We start from the raw sequence: 26,078 nt of genomic DNA, 5'->3' as shown, positions 1-26,078 counted from the left end.
TCACTCACTGGGCTGCTTGCTGTAGTTTTTATATAATCACTGTTTTATCACCTGGAGATTATCACTAGAGGAGTAGTAATTTTGCTGCCAAATCCTTCCCAAAACCCCACCACTGATTGGTAACTTTCTGCCTATGCACAGTGTATGCAAAAAGCTGCAAATCCGTGATATGGGCAGAGCTATACAGAGCTCAGCATTCAGAGAACTGCTAGACCTGCAGCAGATAAAAGAGAGATTTTATCAAAATGACAGCAAGCAGCCCTGGACATGACACATCACTGGAATCAGGGTCTCTGCCCCTACATTGTGCTGCTCTCAGATGGAGGAGCAAAAAGCTGGTGACAGATTCCCATTGAGAGAAGGAAAGAGCAGGATCAGCTTCACAAGTAGCGTCCATTGAGCTCTGAACCTGCAGCTCCAGAGGCAACAGGTCAGAAAATGGGTCGGAGCTTGTATTAGACGATGGTCCTTTTTTTGCCCATTTGAAGAGAAAAAATGAAAATTCACGACCATCTGTTTTTTTCTTCTATAAAGTGTCAATCACATTTGAAGATTATATTCAAAATTGCCTCTCATGTTGTGTATACAGCTCCTGTGCAGGTATATGTGCAGCACGTGCTCCATGGGTGCAGACAGCAAAAATCCCTAATCCCAGAGTTACCATCATGACCAAAAGTGTTGACACCCTTGAAATGGTTCCAGAAAATGAAATGTTTCTCCCAGATTATTATTGCAGTTACACGTTTTCTTGTACACAGGTTTATTTCCTTTGTGAGTATTAGAACAACACAAAAAACTGAGAAATAAAGACAAATTGGACATAAATGTCACAAAAATCCCCAAAACTGTCCAGACACAATTGTTGTCCCCTCCTCTTAATATTTGGTTTTACCCTTTGGAATAAATCCCTTCCATCAGTAGCCTCCTGTCCCCGTCCACAGCTTCTTCCTCCTCTCACCTGGAATCTCTGACTCTTCTTTATAAATGTCTCCAGGTCTCTCATATCTGAAGGTGTCTTCTCTACTCTCCTCTCCTCTCCTCTTCTCTCCTCTTCTCTCCTCTTCTCTCCTCTTCTCTCCTCTCCTCTTCTCTCCTCTCCTCTTCTCTCCTCTCCTCTTCTCTCCTCTCCTCTTCTCTGTCCTCTTCTCTCCTCTCCTCTTCTCTCCTCTTCTCCCCTCTTCTCTTCTCTCCTCTCCTCTCCTCTCATCTCCTCTTCTCTCCTCTCATCTCCTCTCCTCTCCTCTCCTCTTCTCTCCTCTCATCTCCTCTCCTCTCCTCTTCTCTCCTCTCCTCTTCTCTCCTCTTCTCTCTCCTCTCCTCTTCTCTCTCCTCTCCTCTTCTCTCTTCTCTCCTCTTCTCTCTTCTCTCCTCTTCTCTCTCCTTTCCTCTCCTCTCTCCTCTCTCCTCTCCTCTTCTCTCTCCTCTCCTCTTCTCTCTCCTCTCCTCTCCCAATTTTCAGATCTCTCCACAGGTGTCAATGGGGTTTAGATCTGGACTCATTGCGGCCTCTTCAGATCTCTCCAGGGCTTTGTTTCCATCCATTTCTGGGGCTTCTTGAAGTGTTTGGGGACATTGTCCTGCTGGAGACCCCTGACCTAGGACTATACCCGGCTTTCTGACACTGGGATCTACATTGCCACCCAGAATCCTCTGTAATCTTCAGATTTCATGATGTCTTGCACACAGTCACCGCACCCAGTGCCAGAGGCAGCAAAACAACCCAAACATCTGTGACCTCCATCATGTGTGACTGTAGGTGCTGTAGTCTTTACTTTGTAGGCTTCATTCTGATTTTTGTAAACAGAATAATGTGCTTTACCATAAGGCTCTATCTTGGCCTCCTCTGTCCACAAGACACTTTCCCAGAAGGATTTTGGTTACTCACGTACATTTTTGATTTTTTATGTCTCTGTGTGAGCAGTGGGGTTTCCTGGGTCTCCTCCATAGCTTTTCATGTCATTGATGTGGACGGATAGTTCTCGCTGACACTGATGCCCCCTGAGCTGCAGGATGGTTTGAATTACTCTGGACCTTGATTGGTTCTAATCCACCATCCAGACTATCCTGTATTAATCTTTCATCAGTTTTTCTCTGCTGTCCTGCGAGATGAGCTACAGTGCCATGGGTTGTAAACTTCTTGATTATGTTGTGCACTGTGGACAAAGGAACATCAAGATCTCTGGAGACTTATAACCTAGAGATTGTTGATATTTTTCACCAATTTTGGTTCTCCAGTCCTCACACCGTTCTCCTCTTTCTATTCTCCATGCTTAGTGTGGCACACACAGACACACAATGCAAAGATGGAGTCAACTTCTCCCCTTTTTATCTGGTTTCAGCTGTGATTTTCATATTGCCCACACCTGTTATTTGCCACATGGGAGTCTGAATGAGCATCACATGCTGGAAACAAAGTTGTTTACCCACAATTTTGGAAAGGTGTCAACATTTTTCCCAAATCATGTTCAGGGTTTTGTGTGAAATTCTGTCCAATTTGACTTTTTTCTCTTTTTTTTTTTGTGTTGTTCCAATACACACAAAGAAATAAACATGTGTATAACAAATTGTGTAATTGCAATGATTTTCTAGGAGAAATACTTCATTTTTCGGAACAATTTCAATGAAGCCAACACTTTCGGCCTTGGCTGTATGTGTTGTTCCCCTCCTTCTTGCTAGCCTTCTCCAGGAGAGACGCTCGGGGCCCCCGGAGAGGAATCTGACCCCGGCGGAGCATTTTGTATAAGAGCGGAGGGCGGCACACACAGGACAGGCTGAGCTCTGAACTTGCAGCGTCACAAGTAGATTTTACCTAGACGTTTTTCATTACTTTGTAGTTGCTACTTCTGTTGATCAGCTCTTTTCCTCGAGTGGGCGGCAGACAATATGGCCGCTGTATCGCAGGAGACGTCGCCCTCTTTACCCCAGAACTGAATAATCCTCCAATCTAACACTCTTCACCTACAAGTGAGTTCTCGGTGAGGTTGGACACACAGGGCATTAAATCCTGTGTAGCAGAAGAGCTGACACTTCTCCTTTCAACACTTTCCCCAGACCTCCAGGACGTACACTCGACCTGCGGCCTCATTATTAATGTTTAATTTAGCGTGACCCCCGACCCCTCCTCATGATTCTCAGCCGTAGACTCATGTGCTGCGCTGTGCTGGCAATGATGCATTGGTCCAGATTCTGCATTCCTGTCCATCTGTCATCCGGTCACTTCAGAGCGTCCGACCACTCAATCCTGAAATGAGAAGTGTCTGCAGAGTTCTGCGCAGGCGCTCTGCGCTTGTTTGATGCCTCGTCCTTTTTTTCTGGAGCACCAATGGGTCAATGTGAGAGATTGCGGAATAAAAGGAAGACGGTGCTATGGGGGAGGGGAAGTGATTTTATGGCATCAGCTCTGAATGATGAGGAAGGAGGGGGCATTATAGAAAATTAGTCTTTTCCATGTTTATGGTCCCCATCGGAAATGTTGGCATCTGGGCTTTTCCAAAATACATTCTCAATTCTTGGCTTTTTCGTCTCATTAGTGCACATGTGACCTCAGATTTATCAGATTCCCCTCGGGGCGTTACCCTGCGTTACTACGTATATAATCTGATAAACTCCTCATCATCGAACGTGCAACACGAAAAAGAAAAAAGTCGTGGATTTATGGAAAAGGATGGAGACGTGCGTCACCGCCGGCTCCCTGTGCGTCTGGCTCGCAACTTTCAGAATTTCACGCCGGTGCACGGAGAACCTGCGGGTGTGCGTCCCCGGCTTCACTGCGCACTGACCTGACATAATGAAAGCCGTGCGCATGCACCAGGATACTGGCGGTGACACCGGCTCTTGTAAGTCATATTATAACACCCACAGGGGTGCAGTAACATGATTCTTGCAACGACTAGTCTGCAGGAATCCAACAACCCCTCGACTAGTCTGAGTGTAATTAGCATATCGGAACAGATTGTCACATTCTTTTTTTGCCATTTACTGCAATCACTTCTCTGAGCAAGGGGAATTATTAAAAGGCGGGGGGATCACATAAGAATAAACACATGGGGCAGTTTGGGGGGCACAGGGGAAGCAGTGTGGGGGGCACAGGGGAGTGTTCAGGTTCACTTTAAGCTGAGGACAGCTTTATCGTCTGTGAGATAAATAAGGGAGTGCACTGATATTTTTACGTTTAGTGCAACTTTGTAGCAAACTGTCAGGTCTTAAACTGGATACAATTGTATCACATTTTCAGTTTTGAGCAGATATTTTTCTGGATGTTTTGTCAGGAAAAAAAGCTGCTGAAAAAAGCGCGTTTTTATGCTTCTTATCTTTTGAGATAGGGAAAATGCAGAAAAAACAGCAGAAACGATTGACACGCTGCTTCTTTTTTCAGCAACAAAAACTGCAAGGAAAAAAGAAGCAGCGTGTGCACAGCAAGGCAGGATTCTCATAGGATTTTCTGGGATGCATTTTACTTGCTTTTATTGATTAAAAGAAGCAAGGAAAAAAAGCATGAAAAAAGCAACGTGGGCACAAGGTCTTAGGGTCCGTGCACACGATCAGGGTTTGCAGCGTTTTGGACGCAGGGTGTTTTCGCTGCGTTGTACAGCACAAGCACAGTGGATAGGGTTTATAGAGATCTCCTGGCCACTGTGCTTGATTTCCCGCAGTGTAAACTGACCTGCGGGGCGGATTCTGCACAGGGAGAACAAAGAGTCTGCAGCGGCCCGAACCCTGATCGTGGGCATTGACAGCTGTGGTATTCCTGCTATCGACACTCGGGGCTCCGCAGGAAAGGACATGCTGCATCCAGGACCCAGTGTTTCCAGATCATGGACGCATACCCCAAGCAGTGTACAGAGCCGCACAGGCCCTTTCCTTTGTGCGCGGGTAGACCTGTCCGTCCAGGGCAGCGGGCGGAGAGACCCTCCTGACCGATGAGTCTCCAGTGCAGAGCAGTCCCAGCGGCTTGTACCTTGTCACATCATTGAGAGTCCGTCTTACCTGGCTGGGATCACACAGACGGTGCCTGATAATGCTGCAAGAATCGGGCCCCATGGATCAGATGTCGGGGCCCTTTAATGTGACCTGCAGCCAAATCTACAAACCTGTTGGCTTTCAGGTTGCCTGTGAATTTGCCCTTGCAGACGTCAGTGAGTGTAGCTTGTGTGTGAGGCTATGTGCGCACGTTGCGTAGTGTCCATGCTGAAAAATCTGCAGCGATTTAGCAGTGCATGTGCACTTCAAATCGCTGCAGAAACCGTGTGTAATGGATGCAGTGTCTGCAGAATAGATGCGATTTCATGCGCTCGGGATGCTGCCTCCACCATAGACAGAGCGGGAGCAGCATCCAAAGAACAGGGAATAAGTGACATGCTGCTTTTTTGAGCGCAGTGATTTGGATCAAAATTTCTGCATGCAAATCGCTGCGCTCTCAAACGCAACATGCGGATGCATTATGCACAATCTTCATAGATTGTGCTGGGGACGCAGGCGTTTACGTTTTAGTGCAATATGCAGCGTAAACGCATGAAATTATGCAACGTGCGCACATAGTCTGACTGCGACTCACATGAGACCTATCTGCAATGTGGACGTTCTTACTGACGGTCGCCCAAATATTTTTGGCAAAGAATTTCTGTCGTTGCCTTAAAAAACAAGAATACTTGTCAGCACCCAACTTCCATTCACATCCATGGAGGTAAAGTCACGTGATTGCAACCAAAAAGCCAACAGGTTTGGATTTTTGCCGAACGCTCGTCACGGTCTTGTTGCCGCCCGCACATTGGAACAGTGACATCTTTCCGTCGTCCCCTGGACACCTTGGTCTTACCTCTGCGCAGGGTTTTGGTCTCTGGATGTCTCCATTCACTGACAGCCGGCAGAAGTCTTGAAATGGTGAAGAATAGAGAGATGAAGTACATTAGAAAGTTGCAGCACTTTTCATGTGATTTTGTGTGATTTACAGATGACCTACCCCGGCTCTGCTACATTGGTATAACTCTGCTGTGCGGTTCATACATACGGACGCCGCTCGCTGTCACAGCAGAGGGTTTGCGCCCGTGTCTCAGTAGGTTACGATGTTTTCTTTGTGGAGCTCCTCAAGGTTTGCAGTGGAGCAGCCTTACCTCAGCGCCGTCATCCAGAGCTGCATTCCTACAGTGGAGCTGCTGACACACGACAGCCTGCGACCTGGCTCCGAGAGACACCGCAGCCTCAGCGCCGCCATTACTGGCATCTGGTGAATGTTACACAGGAATGGCACCAACCTGTAAGGTCCAAAATACAGTGAGACCCCTGGGAGGGGGAGGGGGGGGGGGGTCGGCTGCACACACAGGACCTGGTCAGACGCCGCCACTGAATCTCCCCTGGAATTAGACATTTGTTTTTGGAAGCTCGTACCCCACATATTATATGGAATTTAGAATAAAATTGACATATACAGTGTTAATGAGAAACTTCTCAAACTTTTGAGACTGTCTAATCTCTAGACACCTCCGGAGCTGTGCTCAGTATTCTGCAGCCACTTAGAATGCTGTCAGCTGAGGACTTACACAAACCTTATAGCTGTAGTGTACAGAGCCTGGAGAAAGCACTACACCTCCCATCATGTACACCCAAACAGCCCAGCAGGAGGCGCCAGCAGCCCGACAACTAATCACAAGCCGGCTGTATTTGGAATGCAGCTCTGGATGTGACTAGAGCCATAATGAAATCTGAATGTTTGATGGGTTTTCCCATCTCTGCATAGATCCTATGTCTGAGAGCCATCTCTATCTCAAAAATGGGGGGTAATTGGTCTCCATTTGGTGGTCCGGCTGCTGCCTGTGTCCAGCGCTCCATTGTAGGAGCTCCAAAAAATTTCAGAGCAAGCGCCATTACAGAGCTCCCATAGAAGTCAGCGGAGAGCGGCACATACACAGCAACCTGTCCCACCGCGGCCACCAGACGTGGTCAGAGGACCTCCGCTCTGCAGCTGACAACCATTTATCATAGCCTTCGGGTGGGCTATAAATGTTAGGGGGTCCCCCTCCAATAGTATCATACCTAAATATAGAACAGCATACAAATGTAGCAGAGTTGAGATTGTGAACAGGCAAAACTGAGCATCATGGAGGTCTGTGACTTTACATAGGACTGCCAGTAAAATCTCCCAATTATGATGCGTTGTCTGTGGCTTTACATAGGATTGCAGGAAAAATATCCTGGTTATGAAGTGTAATCTGGGAGTTTACATAGGACTGATTTTAAAACCTACTCATCATGACGTGTTGTCTGTGGCTTTACATAGGACTGCAGGTAAAATCTACTGACCATAATGTGTCATCTATGACTTTACATAGGACTGTGGGTAAAACCTCCTGATCATGATGTGTCTTCTGTGGCTTTACATAGGACTGCAGGTAACGCCTCCTGCTCATGATGTGTCTTCTGTGGCTTTACATAGGACTGCAGGTAACGCCTCCTACTTATGATGTCTTCTGTGGCTTTACATAGGACTGCAGGTAACGCCTCCTGCTCATGATGTGTCTTCTGTGGCTTTACATAGGACTGCAGGTAACTCCTCCTGCTCATGATGTGTCTTCTGTGGCTTTACATAGGACTGCAGGTGACGCCTCCTGCTCATGATGTGTGTTCTGTGGCTTTACATGATAGGACTGCAGGTAACGCCTAGTGCTCATGATATGGCTTTACATAGGACTGCAGGTAACGCCTCCTGCTCATGATGTGTCTTCTGTGGCTTTACATAGGACTGCAGGTGACGCCTCCTGCTCATGATGTGTCTTCTGTGGCTTTACATGATAGGACTGCAGGTAACGCCTAGTGCTCATGATGTGGCTTTACATAGGACTGCAGGTAATGCCTCCTGCTCATGATGTGTCTTCTGTGGCTTTACATAGGACTGCAGGTAACGCCTCCTGCTCATGATGTGTCTTCTGTGGCTTTACATAGGACTGCAGGTAACACCTCCTACTTATGATGTGTCTTCTGTGGCTTTACATAGGACTGCAGGTAACGCCTCCTGCTCATGTGTCTTCTGTGGCTTTACATAGGACTGCAGGTAACGCCTCCTACTTATGATGTGTCTTCTGTGGCTTTATATAGGACTGCAGGTAACGCCTCCTGCTCATGATGTGTCTTCTGTGGCTTTACATAGGACTGCAGGTAACGCCTCCTACTTATGATGTGTCTTCTGTGGCTTTACATAGGACTGCAGGTAACGCCTCCTGCTCATGATGTGTTTTCTGTGGCTTTACATGATAGGACTGCAGGTAACGCCTAGTGCTCATGATGTGGCTTTACATAGGACTGCAGGTAATGCCTCCTGCTCATGATGTGTCTTCTGTGGCTTTACATAGGACTGCAGGTAACGCCTCCTACTTATGATGTGTCTTCTGTGGCTTTACATAGGACTGCAGGTAACGCCTCCTGCTCATGATGTGTTTTCTGTGGCTTTACATAGGACTGCAGGTAACGCCTAGTGCTCATGATGTGGCTTTACATAGGACTGCAGGTAATGCCTCCTGCTCATGATGTGTCTTCTGTGGCTTTACATAGGACTGCAGGTAACACCTCCTGCTCATGATGTGTCTTCTGTGGCTTTACATAGGACTGCAGGTAACGCCTCCTACTTATGATGTGGCTTTACATAGGACTGCAGGTAATGCCTCCTGCTCATGATGTGTCTTATGTGGCTTTACGTAGGACTGCAAGTAACGCCTCCTGCTCATTACGTGTCTTCTGTGGCTTTACATAGGACTGCAGGTAACGCCTCCTGCCTATGATGTGTCTTCTGTGGCTTTACATAGGACTGCAGGTAACGCCTCCTGCTTATGATGTGTCTTCTGTGGCTTTACATAGGACTGCAGGTGACGCCTCCTGCTCATGATATGTCTTCTGTGGCTTTACATAGGACTGCAGGTAACGCCTCCTGCCTATGATGTGTCTGCTGTGGCTTTACATAGGACTGCAGGTGACGCATTTTGCTCATGATATGTCTTCTGTGGCTTTACATAGGACTGCAGGTAACGCCTCCTGCTTATGATGTGTCTTCTGTGGCTTTACATAGGACTGCAGGTAACGCCTCCTGCTCATGATGTGTCTTCTGTGGCTTTACATAGGACTGCAGGTGACGCGTCCTGCTCATGATGCACACGTTAGGAGTTTCCACGCTCGGCTCTGCTGCGTCTGTGTGTAGTGCGCTGTGGCTTTCTTCCAGATTAGCATTTTTTATGGAGTTGGGGCCGCTTGCAGATCACATACTAGTGAATACTTTCCAAGATCTTCCCATCGTTGCGTCCCGGCTGGATTCTTCACTAATGGATCTTAAGTTCTAAGAAAAGAATGTAATTAAGGAGAAAGAAAGCGAGCCAAGAAAACCCAGAGGCTCCGACTCCGGGGCCCTCCCTGTCCCCCATTCTTCTTGGGGGGCTCGGTGGCATCATGGCCCCCATACCCTGACCACACTGCGCATAGCCATCGCTGGGAGCCATAACCAGGAACACACACTTGGCTCGTTACGTGGCCAAACTGCGCCACCCTGTAAATTCACGGAACGCAGGCGGGCGTGACTCATCCGGAGCAGCGAGGATCCACGGGACGCACTGTTCTCTCCTACATCAACTTATATAAAAAGTTTAAGTAGTTTCCATTGGTCTGAGGAGTCTTCAGCGCCTCCTGATTTCGGTTTCTTGTGAAATTCCTGGATGGTCGCACCCTGTGATCAGATGGTCCCAGTCCCAAATTCTGCCTAAACTTTCCAGCACTGACTCACATGTAAGAAGTTATAGCCAAGATCAAATAAAAAGAGGACCAGGCATTACCTCCAATATAACCTCCTAATATAACAATCACAGGAGACTGCATCAGCAGAATAGTGAGTGCAGCTCTGGAGTAATGTATGTACTTAGTGACTGCACCAGCAGAATAGTGAGTGCAGCTGTGGAGTATAATATAGGAGGTAACTCAGGATCAGTAATATATGTACACAGTGACTGCATCAACAGAAGAGAGAGTGCAGCTCTGGAGTATAATACAGGAGGTAACTCAGGATCAGTAATGTATGTACACAGTGACTGCACCAGCAGAATAGTGAGTGCAGCTCTGGAGTATAATACAGGAGGTAACTCAGGATCAGTAATGTATGTACACAGTGACTGCACCAGCAGAATAGTGAGTACAGCTCTGGAGTATAATACAGGAGGTAACTCAGGATCAGTAATGTATGTACACAGTGACTGCACCAGCAGAATAGTGAGTGCAGCTCTGGAGTATAATACAGGAGGTAACTCAGGATCAGTAATGTAATGTATGTACACAGTGACTGCACCTGCAGAATAGTGAGTGCAGCTCTGGAGTATAATCCAGGATGTACAATTATTTGTAAACTACTTCTAAATGTCAGCTATAAAATAATGTTACAAAGTGAGGATTGATTTTGTGATGTAGGGACAGTCCTGGCATTGGAGTATTGTGTGTATGTACAGTCCGGGGTGGCAGGTGACGCTGATGTTTGTGCCTTGTGTGACCTTATTCTAGATGAGCTTTTCCTGGAATATACAGTTAATATTGTAGCTGTGGAGCGTTGATACAATGGTTAGATGTATATTGTACAGTTCCTCCTTCCAGGAATTCAGCAGTAAATCCCGGCTGTGAGGTTAATGCTTTACTTTTATATATGTCATCTGTACAGATAGATAAACACAGGAGAGGCCTCGGAGGAGCCAACTGCCCAGAACACGGCTCCGGTGACATTTACCAACCACATGCAGCGTGTGCGGTGTCACGTACCGCAGCTCCGCAGCCGGGCGCAGGATGTCGGCCATCACCGCCTCCGCTTCTGTGTAAACTGTGCACAGGTCCAGCAGAGATCTCTGCCATTGTTACACTAGGATGCTGATGATCCCCATTCTGTATTTCTTCCTAACGATCATTCTATAACAACCCTGTGATGTCATTGCTCCCGGGAGGTGACATCACAGACAGAGGACCTGTCACTTACCATAATTATGTCATTCATTGCCTGGTATAAATTCCGCTGCTCTCCTGAATTCAGGAGATGATGTTTGTTTGTTTGTTTTTTTAGATATGACCTTCTCTATCCTCTATATACATCTAGTCAATTTAGCCAAGTGGGTGTGGCCATCAGCGCTTTGTGAGGAACACACCCACTTGGCTAATAAGACCACATTGATTCACCGAGAAGAAGAGGCCATATCCAGGAAGAGAGGCACAGACACAAAATAATACTTTTATAGCAGGAGTTAATCACTATAGGTTTGTACAGCGCAGATGTATCCAGTGACGCGCAGGGACGTTCTCTCCTATCAGTCGTTCATTTTCACTTTTCCTGTTCTTCTGGCCCAGACCATCATGATGACTTCTTCCATCCATGTCACGTCTCTACAGAATGCAACACTCTGATATATTGGGGTCATCGCTTTTATCTGCAATCATTATCCCACTTTGCCACAAACCCCCATGGAGCCCTGCACAATAATAATACTATCGACCGTCGCAGAAATCTTCTTCCCTATCAGCACAATACACATTTTATGCTGCCACGTGGTGATCTTCCTTCCTCTTTGCCTGTACATGACAATAGGTTGTCTACGTTGTAATAGTGCCCCCACATGGTGATAGTGCCCCCTCTGTGCCTCCACATGGTAATAGTGCCCCTTCTGTGCCCCCACATGGCGATAGTGCCCCCTCTGTGCCCTCACATGGAGATAGTGCCCCCTCTGTGCCCCCACATGGCGATAGTGCCCCCTCTGTGCCCTCACATGGCGATAGTGCCCCCTCTGTGCCCTCACATGGAGATAGTGCCCCTTCTGTGCCCCCAGATAGTAATAGTACACAATATGGTAATAGTGCCCTCTCTGTACTTCCACATGGTAATATTGCCCCCTCTGTCCCCCCACATGGTAATAATGCCTCCTTTGTACCTCCACATGGAAATAGTGCCCCCACATGGTAATAGTGCCCCCACATGGTAATAGTGCCCCCTTTGTTCCCCACATGGAAATAGTGCCCCCTCTGTGCCTTCACATGGAAATAGTGCCCCCACATGGTAATAGTGCCCCCTTTGTTCCCCACATAGTAATAGTGCCCCTTCTTTCCCCCCACATGGTAATAATGCCTACTCTGTGCCCATACATGGTAATAGTGCCCCCTCTGTGCCCTCACATGGAAATAGTGCCCCCACATAGTAATAGTACCCCCTCTGTGCTTCCACATGGTAATAGTGCCCCCACATGGTAATAATGCCCCCTCTGTGCCTCCACATGGTAATAGTGCCCCCTTTGTGCCTCCACATGGTAATAATGCCCCCTCTGTGCCTCCACATGGTAATAGTGCCCCTTCTGTGCCCCACATGGTAATAATGCCCCCTCTGTGCCTACACATGGTAATAGTGCCCCTTCTGTGCCCCACATGGTAATAGTGCCCCCTTTGTGCCTCCACATGGTAATAATGCCCCTTCTGTGCCCCACATGGTAATATTGCCCCCTCTGTGCCTCCAGATGGTAATAGTGCCCCCACATGGTAATATTGTCCCCACATGGTAATATTGTCCCCACATGGTAATATTGTCCCCACATGGTAATAGTGCCCCTTCTGTGCCCCACATGGTAATAGTGCCCACTTTGTGCCTTCACATGGTAATAATGCCCCCTCTGTGCCCCATGTGGTAATAGTGCCCCCTCTGTGCCTCCACATGGTAATAGTGCCCCTTCTGCGCCCCCACATGACAGTAGTGCCCCCCCCATGGTTCATTATTTTCTGCCCATGCATCCAGACTTGTAACTTGTAAACCCTGGGCCCTAACAGACCATCTATCCTTGGCCCCAGGATGCGGCGGTGACGGCTGCGCCCCTTCCAGACCCGCCCGTGTCAGTCCTATGAGACTCTCTGGTCACTTTCCCTGTGGGAGGAAAAGACTTAAGAAGGAGCCTGGAAGACGCGGAGTCAGTCTGAAGGATGCAGCGCTGGATTGTTCATGATGTATGGGGCGCACTCCTCATCTGGCAGCCATTAGCAGCTGTAAATGCCCATGTACGGCTCTGCTGCGCTCACTGACACTGGCGGCTAATGTGCGCAACCCCCTGGAGAAACGTCAGGGTCACTATGGTTATGGGAAACCAGAAGAAAACTGAAATCTGCCTCCTCCTCCGACAAAGGAGGGCGGCCGGAGTTATGTGTGCTCCATGCAATATATGGATCCATTCTGAAAACGCAGAACAGCAGTGTAAAGCATGGGGGAGAAGCAAAGAGATAATATAAGCTAGTGGATTTCAGAATATGATAGACATTACCATCAAACTGTTGCAATACACCTCAGCTGCTGCAGAACATCATAAACATGCACCTCAGCTGCTGTAGAATATTATAATATACACCTCAGCTGCTGTAGAATATTATAATATACACCTCAGCTGCTGCAGAACATCATAGTTTCATAGTTTCATAGTTTTTAAGGTTGAAGGGAGACTCTAAGTCTATCTAGTTCAACCCGTAGCCTAACATGTTGATCCAGAGGAAGGCAAAAAAACCCCAATGTGTCAAATAAGCTCCAATGGGGAAAAAATTTCCTTCCTTCGTCCACATCCGGCAATCAGACTAGTTCCCTGGATCAATACCCTGTCATAAAATCTAATATACATAACTGGTAATATTATATTTTTCAAGAAAGGCGTCCAGGCTCTGCTTAATGTTAGTAGTGAATCCCTCATTACAACATCATGCGGCAGAGAGCTCCATAGTCTCACTGCTCGTACAGTAAAGAATCCTCGTCTGTGATTATGATTAAACCTTCTTTCCTCAAGACGTAGCGGATGCCCCCTGTTCCAGTCGCAGGCCTAGGTGTAAAGAGATCTTTGGAAAGGTCTCTGTACTGTCCCCTCATATATTTATACATTGTGATTAGATCCCCCCTAAGCCTTTGTTTTTCCTAACTAAATAACCCCAAGTTTAATAACCTGTCTTGGTGTTGCAGCCCACCCATTCCTCTAATAATCTTGGTCGCTCTTCTATCTACCTGTAAGATTATGCTATTAATAACCTTCTATACTTTTGCTAACAAGAAATGCCTCCATTCCTCTCTTACATTCATTCAGTGAGTGGCCATCACCACTTCCTCAGGAAGAGAGTTCCAGAGCCTCACTGCTCTTACCGTGAAGAACCCTCTTCTATGCTGATGTAGGAATTTTCTTTCCTCCAATCGAAAAGAATGCCCCCTTGTTCTTGTCATAGTCCTTGGTACAAACAGATCATGGGAGAGATCTCTATATGGCCCTCTGATATATTTGTACATATTTATTAGGTCTCCCCTAAGTCTTCTCTTTTCTAGAGTAAATAGACCTAATTTTGATAACCTTTCCGTGTATTGTAATGCACCCACTCCATTTATTATTTTAGTAGCCCGCCTCTGAACCCTTTCAAGTTCAGTAATGTCTTTCTTCAGCACCGGCGCCCAAAATTGCACACAATACTCCAAGTGTGGTCTGACTAGTGATTTGTACAGAGGGAGAATGATGTTTTCATCTCGTGCCCCCAGACCTCTTCTAATGCATCCCATCACCCTATTTGCTTTGGTGGCTGCTGCCTGACACTGGGAACTCCAATTTAGCTTCTTATTGACTAAGATGCCTAAGTCTTTTTCCATGTCTGATTTCCCCAGCAGTTTCCCATTTAGTAAGTAATCGTAGCATCTGTTTCTCCTTCCCATGTGCATAACCTTACACTTATCTGTGTTAAACCTCATTTGCCATTTTTCAGCCCAATTCTCCAATTTACTCAAATCCATCTGTAGTTGCAGATAAACCTAGGCCATAGGTCATAAACATGCACCTCAGCTGCTGTAGAATTATTATAATATACACCTCAGCTGCTGTAGAATATTATAATATACACCTCAGCTGCTGTAGAATTATTATAATATACACCTCAGCTGCTGTAGAATATTATAATATACACCTCAGCTGCTGTAGAATATTATAATATACACCTCAGCTGCTGTAGAATATTATAATATACACCTCAGTTGCTGCAGAACATCATAATGTGCACCTCAGCTGCTGCAGAACATCATAATGTGCACCTCAGCTGCTGCAGAACATCGTAATGTGCACCTCAGTTGTTGCAGAACATCATAATGTGCACCTCAGTTGTTGCAGAACATCATAATGTGCACCTCAGCTGTTGCAGAACATCATAATGTGCACCTCAGCTGCTGCAGAACATCATAATGTGCACCTCAGCTGCTGCAGAACATCATAATGTGCACCTCAGCTGTTGCAGAACATCATAATGTGCACCTCAGCTGTTGCAGAACATCATAATGTGCACCTCAGCTGCTGCAGAACATCATACACGTGCACCCCAGCTGCTGTAGAATATTATAATGTGCACCTCAGCTGCTGCAGAACCTCATAACATGCACCTCAGCTGCTGCAGAACATCATAATACTCACTTCAGTTGCTACAGAACATTGTAATATACACCTCAGCTGCTGCAGAATCTCATAATATACATCAACTGCTGAAAAACAATATCATGCACATCTCAGCTGCTGCAGAACGTTACTGAACATTATAATGCGCACCACAGCTTCTACAGAACATCATAATTTAGATCAGTTGCTGCAGAACATTATAATTGGCCTCTGCTGCTGCAGAACCTCATACACATCAGCTGCTGCAGAACCTCATAACACACCAAAGTCCTTGGCATCTGATCATATTCTGTCTTTGGGGAGAATTCCTATTATTTACTATGTGAAAACAATGCAGGAAAGCAGAGAATAGAGAGCGGCGGCGATCAGAGGCCGCGGGATCGGCTTGATCTAATTAGGAAGCAGCAGGTTACCATCGAAACTCTAATGTGCTGCGTCACCAGCTCTGAGAGGGGAACAGTCAGCAAGGAGGCGGCAGAGCCAATATGTCTTATATAGGTAATGTATGATGGAGGCTGATCAATAGGAAATCAATGAGGTGATGCCGGTCTGTAAATATATGTACATATAACATAGGAGCGCCGGCCGCAGAGAGGAGCCCAGATTTATGTCACTAACAAGGTCATAAACAGTCACTGTCAATTTACTTTAATTATAGAGAATTGTGGTAAAATAACTGAGCTCCCTGCAGACACTGAACAAGCAGGAAATATTCAGAGAACAGCTCGGAAGACTGCAATAGTGAGCACAGCTCTGGAGTATAATACAAGATATAACAGGATCAGTAATGTAATGTATGTACACAGTGACTGCACCAGCAGAATAGTGAGCGCAGCTCTGGAGTATAATACAAGATATAACAGGATCAGTAATGTAATGTATGTACACAGTGACTCCACCAGCAGAATAGTGAGCGCAGCTCTGGAGTATAATACAAGATATAACAGGATCAGTAATGTATGTACACAGTGACTCCACCAGCAGAATAGTGAGTGCAGCTCTGGGGTATAATACAGGAGGTAACTCAGGATCAGTAATGTATGTACACAGTGACTGCACCAGCAGAATAGTGAGTGCAGCTCTGGAGTATAATACAGGAGGTAACTCAGGATCAGTAATGTATGTACACAGTGACTGCACCAGCAGAATAGTGAGTGCAGCTCTGGAGTATAATACAGGAGGTAACTCAGGATCAGTAATGTATGTACACAGTGACTGCACCAGCAGAATAGTGAGTGCAGCTCTGGAGTATAATACAGGAGGTAACTCAGGATCAGTAATGTAATGTATGTACACAGTGACTGCACCAGTAGAATAGTGAGTGCAGCTCTGGAGTATAACACAGGAGGTAACTCAGGATCAGTAATGTAATGTATGAGTATAATACAGGATATAACAGGATCAGTAATGTATGTACACAGTGACTGCACCAGCAGAATAGTGAGTGCAGCTCTGGAGTATAATACAGGAGGTAACTCAGGATCAGTAATGTAATGTATGTACACAGTGACTGCTCCAGCAGAATAGTGAGTGCAGCTCTGGAGTATAATACAGGATGTAACTCAGGATCAGTAATGTAATGTATGTACACAGTGACTGCTCCAGCAGAATAGTGAGTGCAGCTCTGGAGTATAATACAGGATGTAACTCAGGATCAGTAATGTAATGTATGTACACAGTGACTGCACCAGCAGAATAGTGAGTGCAGCTCTGGAGTATAATACAGGATATAACAGGATCAGTAATGTATGTACACAGTGACTGCACCAGCAGAATAGTGAGTGCAGCTCTGGAGTATAATACAGATGGTATCTCCAGCTTACAGATTGATAAGGAGGCAGGGGCTAGTGACCATTCTACTGAATGAAACATTGTAGGGAAATCCTTTCACAGGCAAATACAGATCGATGAGATTGTGATCCTCCGCGCTCTCATATTATTACTGTATATGCAATCCGCCCATCGCTTCCAGTAACCAGGGACAGTGGGAAGCATCCATCCCCTGTATAGGAGGTCTGTGCTGTTTTCGGGAATAATGTATCACTGTGATGTTTGGAGCCAGACCTCACTGATGTTCCTGTTTCATTTTCCGCCGCACCCTGGTTCTTTATATGTCAAGTATTATAACTTCATGGTCATTTTGGACCATCCTAAATTAATGAGTCACAAACCTTTATGTCAGTGACTTGAGCTGCAGGAGAATAGTGGGGAACATTGCATAGAAAGGAGAACATCTTTACACAGTATGTAACCTGCTTACTGATGGTTTCCATAACAATCAATTTGTTTTCAGAATGCAAAAAAATAAATAAAAATAGAGTGATATCTGCAGAGTTGCGGTGTCTGGATACAGATCACTGCGAGGGGATTGACATTTTCATGATTGGGGAGTTCGCCCTTTTCGGGGGTCTCTTTTGGGGTCTTACACGTAAATACGTTTCCCACAATATCCCACAATCTGATTCTAATCAAATGGTGAGGTTTTCTGCCTGAAATCCGACATTCGCATTAATCCTGGACCTCGCGCTGGTGATTGCACAGCGCTGATATATCGCCAGATCAGACGCCGGACCCCGATCAGTGTTTCCATCTTTTTTTTTTCTGGAAGTCCTGAGGCAAAGTCCAAATGGAACTGCCCCTCTTATATACGCGTGAAGAGAAGATGACAAGACATGCTACTGTGCCTTAAAGGGATTGTTTACTTTGAGGGATAGTTTTTTACTTAAATGCATGTATTGGGGCTAGAAATAATTTTTGCAATTGGGTTCTATTTAAAAAATTTGCACCATTTTGCATTTACAGAATTCTGATTTCCCTGAACCATCAACTTTGATTTATCTGTGGTTATAAGAGAGGAGGTCAGAAAAAGTAGTTAAGAGTTACAAACTTCCCACCAGACTGTCATAGTGCGCTCACTGACAGATCCTCAGTTAACTCATTCTGCAGCGTGCAGTAGGCTTTAGGTGGAAATCTTTAGGTGACCCATGAAGCATGCACCCCACATTCTTCCAGCCGGGCCGGGGGTCACTGTGATGGCGCCGGCGCTCACCTTGGGTCTCTGGACTTCTGGCTCCGCAGATACAATGTAACAACATTTTTTCCGTCCTTCGAAAGTGTTTGAGAATTGACAGAAGTATCTTTAGTAAGGAGTGGGACGCAGGAATGTCCTGAGCTGATACTCCGCAGCCCTTACGTCAGGTCATAGGACCAGGATAGGTGGGAGGCCGAGGTGATCGCATATCTAGCCGGTCCCTACCGAGCTACGCAAGGGATTCTTACAGCAGAGGGGACCTCAGTGCAGCACCAGTACCCCACTCCTATAGATCTGAAGGGTCTCCCCAGAGTGACCCCCTGCTCCCCTCCAGAGGATCCCCTGCTCCCCTCCAGAGGATCCCCTGCTCCCCTCCAGAGGATTCCCTGCTCCCCTCCAGAGGATCCCCTGCTCCCCTCCAGAGGATCCCCTGCTCCCCTCCAGAGGATCCCCTGCTCCCCTCCAGAGGATCCCCAGCTCCCCTCCAGAGGATCCCCAGCTCCCCTCCAGAGGATCCCCTGCTCCCCTCCAGAGGATCTCCTGCTCCCCCCACCCCCCAGAGAATCCCCTGCTCCCCTCCAGAAAATCCCCTGCTCCCCTCCAGAGGATCCCCAGCTCCCCTCCAGAGGATCCCCAGCTCCCCTCCAGAGGATCTCCTGCTCCCCCCCAAAGAATCCCCTGCTTCCCCTGGAGGATCCCCTGCTCTCATGAAAGGGACCCCTGCTCCCCACTCCATGGTACAGTAATGGCAGGACCAGAAATGGGGAGAGAAAAGGTCGGAATAACACAGGGCTAGGACACACAAGCCTATTGGCTGCAGTGCTAACCCCCCCCCCCCCCTCTCCTCTTTCCCGATCCTCTCTGATATTTCAGTTGGAGCTTAAGAATAAATCCCCCCCCTTTTATCTCATCCCATTCAGGTTGTAGCCCTGCCACCATGCTTTATACTGCAGCTACGCTTTTTGAGTGAGCACAGCTTGGCGGTGCATGGGCACAAGCTCAGCAGGAGGTCGGTGCAAGCAGAGGCGATGTCCAATAGAAGAGGGACACAATAAACTAAAAGTAACTGAGAGGCCAATGGGAAATGCATAAATATTGAGAGGCGGAGCCTCAATGACGGAGGAAGAACGGGAAAATTCTAATTTAAAGGGAGAGGTCTGGAAGTGGGAGGAGCCTTATTAATGGGGAGGAGCCACAACACAAGGGAGGAGCTGTGAGATCCACAGATTCAAGATGGATATTGGTGCTGATTGGGGTCCAGATGATCCTGTGGTGCTGCGTCTGTATCCAGGGACATACAATTTCAGTTTGGATCCAGGAAAATGCTATTTTCTAGCTCAAGTGACCTAAACGCCTTATGCTATAGGAAGGGGTCAGACGTATCATTGTGATGTCATAGCAAGGGGTCAGACGTATCATTGTGATGTCATAGGAAGGGGTCAGACGTATCGATGTGATGTCATAGGAAGGGGTCAGACGTATCGATGTGATGTCATAGGAAGGGGTCAGACGTATCGATGTGATGTCATAGGAAGGGGTCAGACGTATCGATGTGATGTCATAGGAGGAGGTTAGTCAGTCTGGGCTTCACGTCATCAGAGTTTCTGGGACCAGTCCCCTCTGTAAGCTGTTCCATGAGGGTGTTTGTGTTGTGGGGGCCGGTGTTGTGTGGGCCGGTGTTCTGGGGGCAGTGTTCTGCGGGCCGGTGTTCTGGAGGGCCGATGTTCTGGGGCGGTGTTCTGGGGGCAGTGTTCTGCGGGCCGGTGTTCTGGGGTTCATTGTTCTGGGGCCCGGTGTTCTGGGGGCAGTGTTCTGCGGGCCGGTGTTCTGCGGGCCGGTGTTCTGGGGTTCATTGTTCTGGGGGCCGGTGTTCTGGGGGCAGTGTTCTGCGGGCCCGTGTTCTGGGGTTCATTGTACTGGGGGCCAGTGTTCTGGGGGCAGTGTTCTGGAGGGCCGGTGTTCTGGGGTTCATTGTACTGTGGGCCTGGTGTTCTAGGGGCCCGGTGTTCTGGGGGCCGGTGTTCTGCAGGCCGGTGTTTTGGGGTTCATTGTTCTGGGGCTGTTGTTCTGGGGTCCATTGTTCGGGTGCCATTGATCTGGGGGCCCGGTGTTCTGGGGGCCGGTGTTCTGCAGGCTCATACTACGGCTACACTCGGGGGTCCAGAGCTCAGGACCCGCTCCCGTCTGGGGAGACGTCTGGCCTCTGCTCATGTTTGCAGATATTTTTTTTTTCATTTGCTGTAAATCTGACGTTAAAGGCAGAATATTAAACATGCCGATGTCGGGCGGTGGGCCAGCGCAGACACCACCGCCAAGATTATACGTCCGAACACTCTGTTCTGCTCTTAACAAAAGCCAGAGCCAATGTAAGAGGAGAGAACTCCAGAAATGGAGGGAACGAGCCGAACACCGACACCGCAGGGAGAGATACGGAGAGGCCGGCCGTGCGGATGATGGGAGCTATAGTCACCCACAGCCGGTGCCACTGGTGGACACAGACCAGAGAGACCCCCGGTGCAAGAACAATACATGGGCCCTCTACAGCCCAAGAGCTCATGAAAATGTTCAATTCCACCTGGAAGAAATGGGCCCCGCTGCAGCCGCAGCAATGATATGTGCCCCCGGCCTGGTGCAACATCACTCATCATGTCCTACTGTCTGCTGAGCCGTGTATCTAATCCTATTCCATGTCATACTGTCTGCTGAGCCGTGTATCTAATCCTCTCCTGTGTGATACTGTCTGCTGAGCCGTGTATCTAATCCTCTCCTGTGTGATACTGTCTGCTGAGCCGTGCATCTAATCCTCTCCTGTGTGATACTGTCTGCTGAGCCGTGTATCTAATCCTATCCTGTGTGATGCTGACTGCTGAGCTGTGTATCTAATCCTCTCCTGTGTGATACTGTCTGCTGAGCTGTGTATCTAATCCTCTCCTGTGTGATACTGTCTGCTGAGCTGTGTATCTAATCCTCTCCTGTGTGATACTGTCTGCTGAGCCGTGTATCTAATCCTATTCTGTGTGATACTGTCTGCTGAGCCGTGTATCTAATCCTATACTGTGTGATACTGTCTGCTGAGCTGTGTATCTAATCCTCTCCTGTGTGATACTGTCTGCTGAGCCGTGTATCTAATCCTATTCTGTGTGATACTGTCTGCTGAGCTGTGTATCTAATCCTATACTGTGTGATACTGTTTGCTGAGCTGTGTATCTAACTTTTCCCATCTATGGTCATGTGACCTCTAGAAGCTCCGCCTCCTGCGCGGATTATTAGATACATTTCCAGTTTCACCTTTTTTCCATCAGAGCAAATTGTTCTTATTAAGCAAACAATGTCTCCTCCCGTGTGCAGTGTAATCTCCTGTAATGATAGTGTGCCGCCATATTACATACCGCCACAATACCTCGCCCCGGGCAGTAGACTTCACCTGTGTGTGATGGTTGTACACCGCTGCGCAGGAAAACATCACTTTTAAAGGGGAAGTGAAAAGAAAAATGTGATGTCATCGAATTCTCCTCTACCTTAAATATCTGTGCAATTACTCAAAGTGTCAGCATTAGTTTCCTGTACCCCGACTGTTATCCTGTACCTCCAGTGTCAGTGTCATTATCCTGTACCCCCAGTGTCAGTGTCATTATCCTGTACCCCCAGTGTCAGTGTCATTATCCTGTACCCCCAGTGTCATTATCCTGTACCCCCAGTGTCAGTGTCATTATCCTGTACCCCCAGTGTCATTATCCTGTACCCCCAGTGTCAGTGTCATTATCCTGTACCCCCAGTGTCAGTGTCATTATCCTGCACCCCCAGTGTCAGTGTCATTATCCTGTACCCCCAGTGTCAGTGTCATTATCCTGTACCCCCAGTGTCAGTGTCATTATCCTGTACCCCCAGTGTCAGTGTCATTATCCTGTACCCCCAGTGTCAGTGTCATTATCCTGCACCCCCAGTGTCAGTGTCATTATCCTGTACCCCCAGTGTCAGTGTCATTATCCTGTACCCCCAGTGTCAGTGTCATTATCCTGTACCCCCAGTGTCAGTGTCATTATCCTGTACCCCCAGTGTCAGTGTCATTATCCTGTACCCCCAGTGTCAGTGTCATTATCCTGTACCCCCAGTGTCAGTGTCATTATCCTGTACCCCCAGTGTCAGTGTCATTATCCTGTACCCCCAGTGTCAGTGTCATTATCCTGCAACCCCAGTGTCAGTGTCATTATCCTGTATCCCCAGTGTCATTATCCTGTACCCCCAGTGTCATTATCCTGTACCCCCCAGTGTCATTATCCTGTACCCCCAGTGTCAGTGTCATTATCCTGTATCCCCAGTGTCATTATCCTGTACCCCCAGTGTCATTATCCTATACCCCCAGTGTCAGTGTCATTATCCTGTATCCCCAGTGTCATTATCCTGTACCCCCAGTGTCAGTGTCATTATCCTGTATCCCCAGTGTCATTATCCTGTATCCCCAGTGTCATTATCCTGTACCCCCAGTGTCAGTGTCATTATCCTGTATCCCCAGTGTCATTATCCTGTACCCCCAGTGTCATTATCCTGTACCTCCAGTGTCAGTGTCATTATCCTGTACCCCCAGTGTCAGTGTCATTATCCTGTACCCCCAGTGTCATTATCCTGTACCTCCAGTGTCAGTGTCATTATCCTGTACCCCCAGTGTCAGTGTCATTATCCTGTACCCCCAGTGTCAGTGTCATTATCCTGTACCCCCAGTGTCAGTGTCATTATCCTGTACCCCCAGTGTCATTATCCTGTACCCCCAGTGTCATTATCCTGTACCCCCAGTGTCAGTGTCATTATCCTGTACCTCCAGTGTCAGTGTCATTATCCTGTACCCCCAGTGTCATTATCCTGTACCCCCAGTGTCAGTGTCATTATCCTGTACCTCCAGTGTCAGCGTCATTATCCTGTACCCCCAGTGTCAGTGTCATTATCCTGTACCCCCAGTGTCAGTGTCATTATCCTGTATCCCCAGTGTCATTATCCTGTACCCCCAGTGTCATTATCCTGTACCCCCAGTGTCAGTGTCATTATCCTGTACCCCCAGTGTCAGTGTCATTATCCTGTATCCCCAGTGTCATTATCCTGTACCCCCAGTGTCATTATCCTGTACCCCCAGTGTCATTATCCTGTACCCCCAGTGTCAGTGTCATTATCCTGTACCCCCAGTGTCAGTGTCATTATCCTGTACCCCCAGTGTCAGTGTCATTATCCCGCACCCCGATTTCCGCTTTCTTCAGTTTCTCGCGGACACCGGTGGATCTCTCAGACGTGGCGGGTCGGTGTAATGACGTTATCTGCACCTTCTCTGCTCTTTCCCCTGTCCTCTGCTCCGGACTCTGTGGCCTCCTTGGCGCCGGTCTCTGCTGCAGGTCTTGATTTACTGACGTTTCTTGGCAGATTCCACAAATATAATTGGAGGTTTTTGTTCTACATTTTTTGCTTTAGGTAAAATTCTTTCACTAATGGGATCTGACAAATGTCATATATGCAGGCGACTATCTGATGGTTTCCTATGGGCATCTGCCTGGTGGCCTCACTGCTGCCCCCCGCTGGTAGGACTGCCAGGTGCAGTGATTCTCTGCCTGTCAGCTGCCAGTCTCACGCTGTCACCTCTCTGGGTGGCTGTCAGCAAGTGGCAGCTAGCAGAAGTGTGAATGCTGCTCTGGAAGTAACTGGAGCATAAGAAGCCCCGTCAGTAATGTGCGAGCAGAGCTTTGTGTCAGACGTGCAAGTATTAAATTTGGTTTAGACTATGAAGCTTAGCAAGTGTATCTAAGCCTACCATGTGCGATACTGTCATTCTGTGCTGTTACAGTGTATCTAAACCTACCATGCTTGGTACTGTGCTGCTGATCTGGTTGTATCTAAGGCTATTATGTATGATACTGTTTGAGCTAATGTATCTAAGCCTATCATATGAGATAATGTCGCTGAGCTGGTGCAGCTAAGCCAGGTGATCTCATCTTTCAGTCCACAAGTCTACCACGTGTGGTACAGTGCTGCTAAGTTTGTGTACCTAAGCATTCCATAAGTGATTTTTGTTTGTAGATGAGTGTATCTAAGCCTTCCGTGTCTGATACTTTTCGTGGGTGGCCCCAGCACATTCCCATCTGGAGTATCTTGACCTCTGGGGCTCTTGTCCCTGAAACCCTCACCCCTCACCCCTATCCCCGGCCATTTTTCAGCAGGCTCAGCCCGTATCACGCAGAGTTGGCCTCTGTTCTGGGAGTCCCGAGCCTCGGAGGACGGCCCTCAGCCAATGACTCCAGCGTGTTTGTGGCCTGAAACCAAAAAGGTGTTTGGAAAGAGATGAGATGGAAGAGGCGCCATGAGACAATAACCCGTCAGTCCTCCGCCTGCGGATTGGTGTCTATGGCAAGTCGCAAGTTTATTGTAGCCTGTATTCTGCTGATGGATCGGCGCAGACGCCCAGTGGAATTTTGCTAAATAGCCAATATGTTTTGGTTTTATTGGCAGCCTTCAAGGCGACTTGATGGGTGAGCACTCTGTAGACACCAATCTCGGGTAGCAAAGAAAGGTCCACCAGGGTCTTCTCCACCTAGATAGGTCCACCAGGGTCTTCTCCGTCTAGATAGGTCCACCAGGGTCTTCTCCGCCTAGATAGGTCCACCAGGGTCTTCTCCGTCTAGATAGGTCCACCAAGGTCTTCTCCGCCTAGATAGGTCCACCAGGGTCTTCTCCGTCTAGATAGGTCCACCAGGGTCTTCTCCGCCTAGATAGGTCCACCAGGGTCTTCTCCGCCTAGATAGGTCCACCAGGGTCTTCTCTGCCTACGTAGGTCCACCAGGGTCTTCTCTGCCTAGATAGGTCCACCAGGGTCTTCTCTGCCTACGTAGGTCCACCAGGGTCTTCTCTGCCTAGATAGGTCCACCAGGGTCTTTTCCGCCTACATAGGGCCACCAGGGTCTTCTCTGCCTAGATAGGTCCACCAGGGTCTTCTCTGCCTAGATAGGGCCACCAGGGTCTTCTGTGTCTAGATTGGTCCACCAGAGTCTTTTATGCCTAGATAGATCACCCAGGGTCTTCTCCGCCTAGATAGGTCCACCGGGGTCTTTTACATCCATTAAAGGGGAACTATTTATTCTTTTATAGCGCCATTAACTCCACAGCTTTACAAATGTGATCATCACTGTGCCCATTGAGGCTCACAATCTATATTCCCTCCCTATCACGATGGAGTGTGGGAGGAAACTGGAGGAAACACGGGAAGAACATACAAACTCCTTGCAGATGTCATCCTTAGTAAGATTTGAACCCAGGACCCCAGTGCTGTAGAGCAAGAGTGCTAACCACTGAGCCACCACACGACTGCAGTGCCGATCACCTATCAGTGATTTTCGCTCTTGGATAATTAATTCTGCAGTCGAAGCCGGGGATGTCGCCATCAGAGGCACATGTCAGTGCCATACCCAGGAGCCGTTTCTACCTAGAGGCTGCTTTCCGGCATTAGGGAAGGTGTGAGCCCCTTCATGATAGTTATGAGCCTGGGAGGTAACAGAAGAGCAGCAGATTTCTGGCTGCAGCTCTGGATGTGAGTGGAGCACAATGCCCAGCAATGCCGGATGCAATCAGCTCGATCTGTA

The 26,078-nt window shown here is 47.8% G+C and overlaps 1 protein-coding gene across 12 annotated transcripts in view; it reads left to right on the top strand.

Annotated features, from left to right (window-relative positions):
• The window catches only part of TNS1 (tensin 1), a 483,060-nt gene that overhangs the window by 201,082 nt on the left and 255,900 nt on the right, over positions 1-26,078 (top strand). The gene's annotated exons all lie outside the window — the stretch shown is intronic.

Source organism: Anomaloglossus baeobatrachus, chromosome 7, assembly GCF_048569485.1.
Source record: "Anomaloglossus baeobatrachus isolate aAnoBae1 chromosome 7, aAnoBae1.hap1, whole genome shotgun sequence".
Classification (NCBI taxonomy): Eukaryota; Metazoa; Chordata; class Amphibia; order Anura; family Aromobatidae; genus Anomaloglossus; species Anomaloglossus baeobatrachus.
The sequence above is the reverse complement of the archived record's forward strand: the minus strand, read 5'-3'. Positions and strand labels throughout refer to the sequence as shown.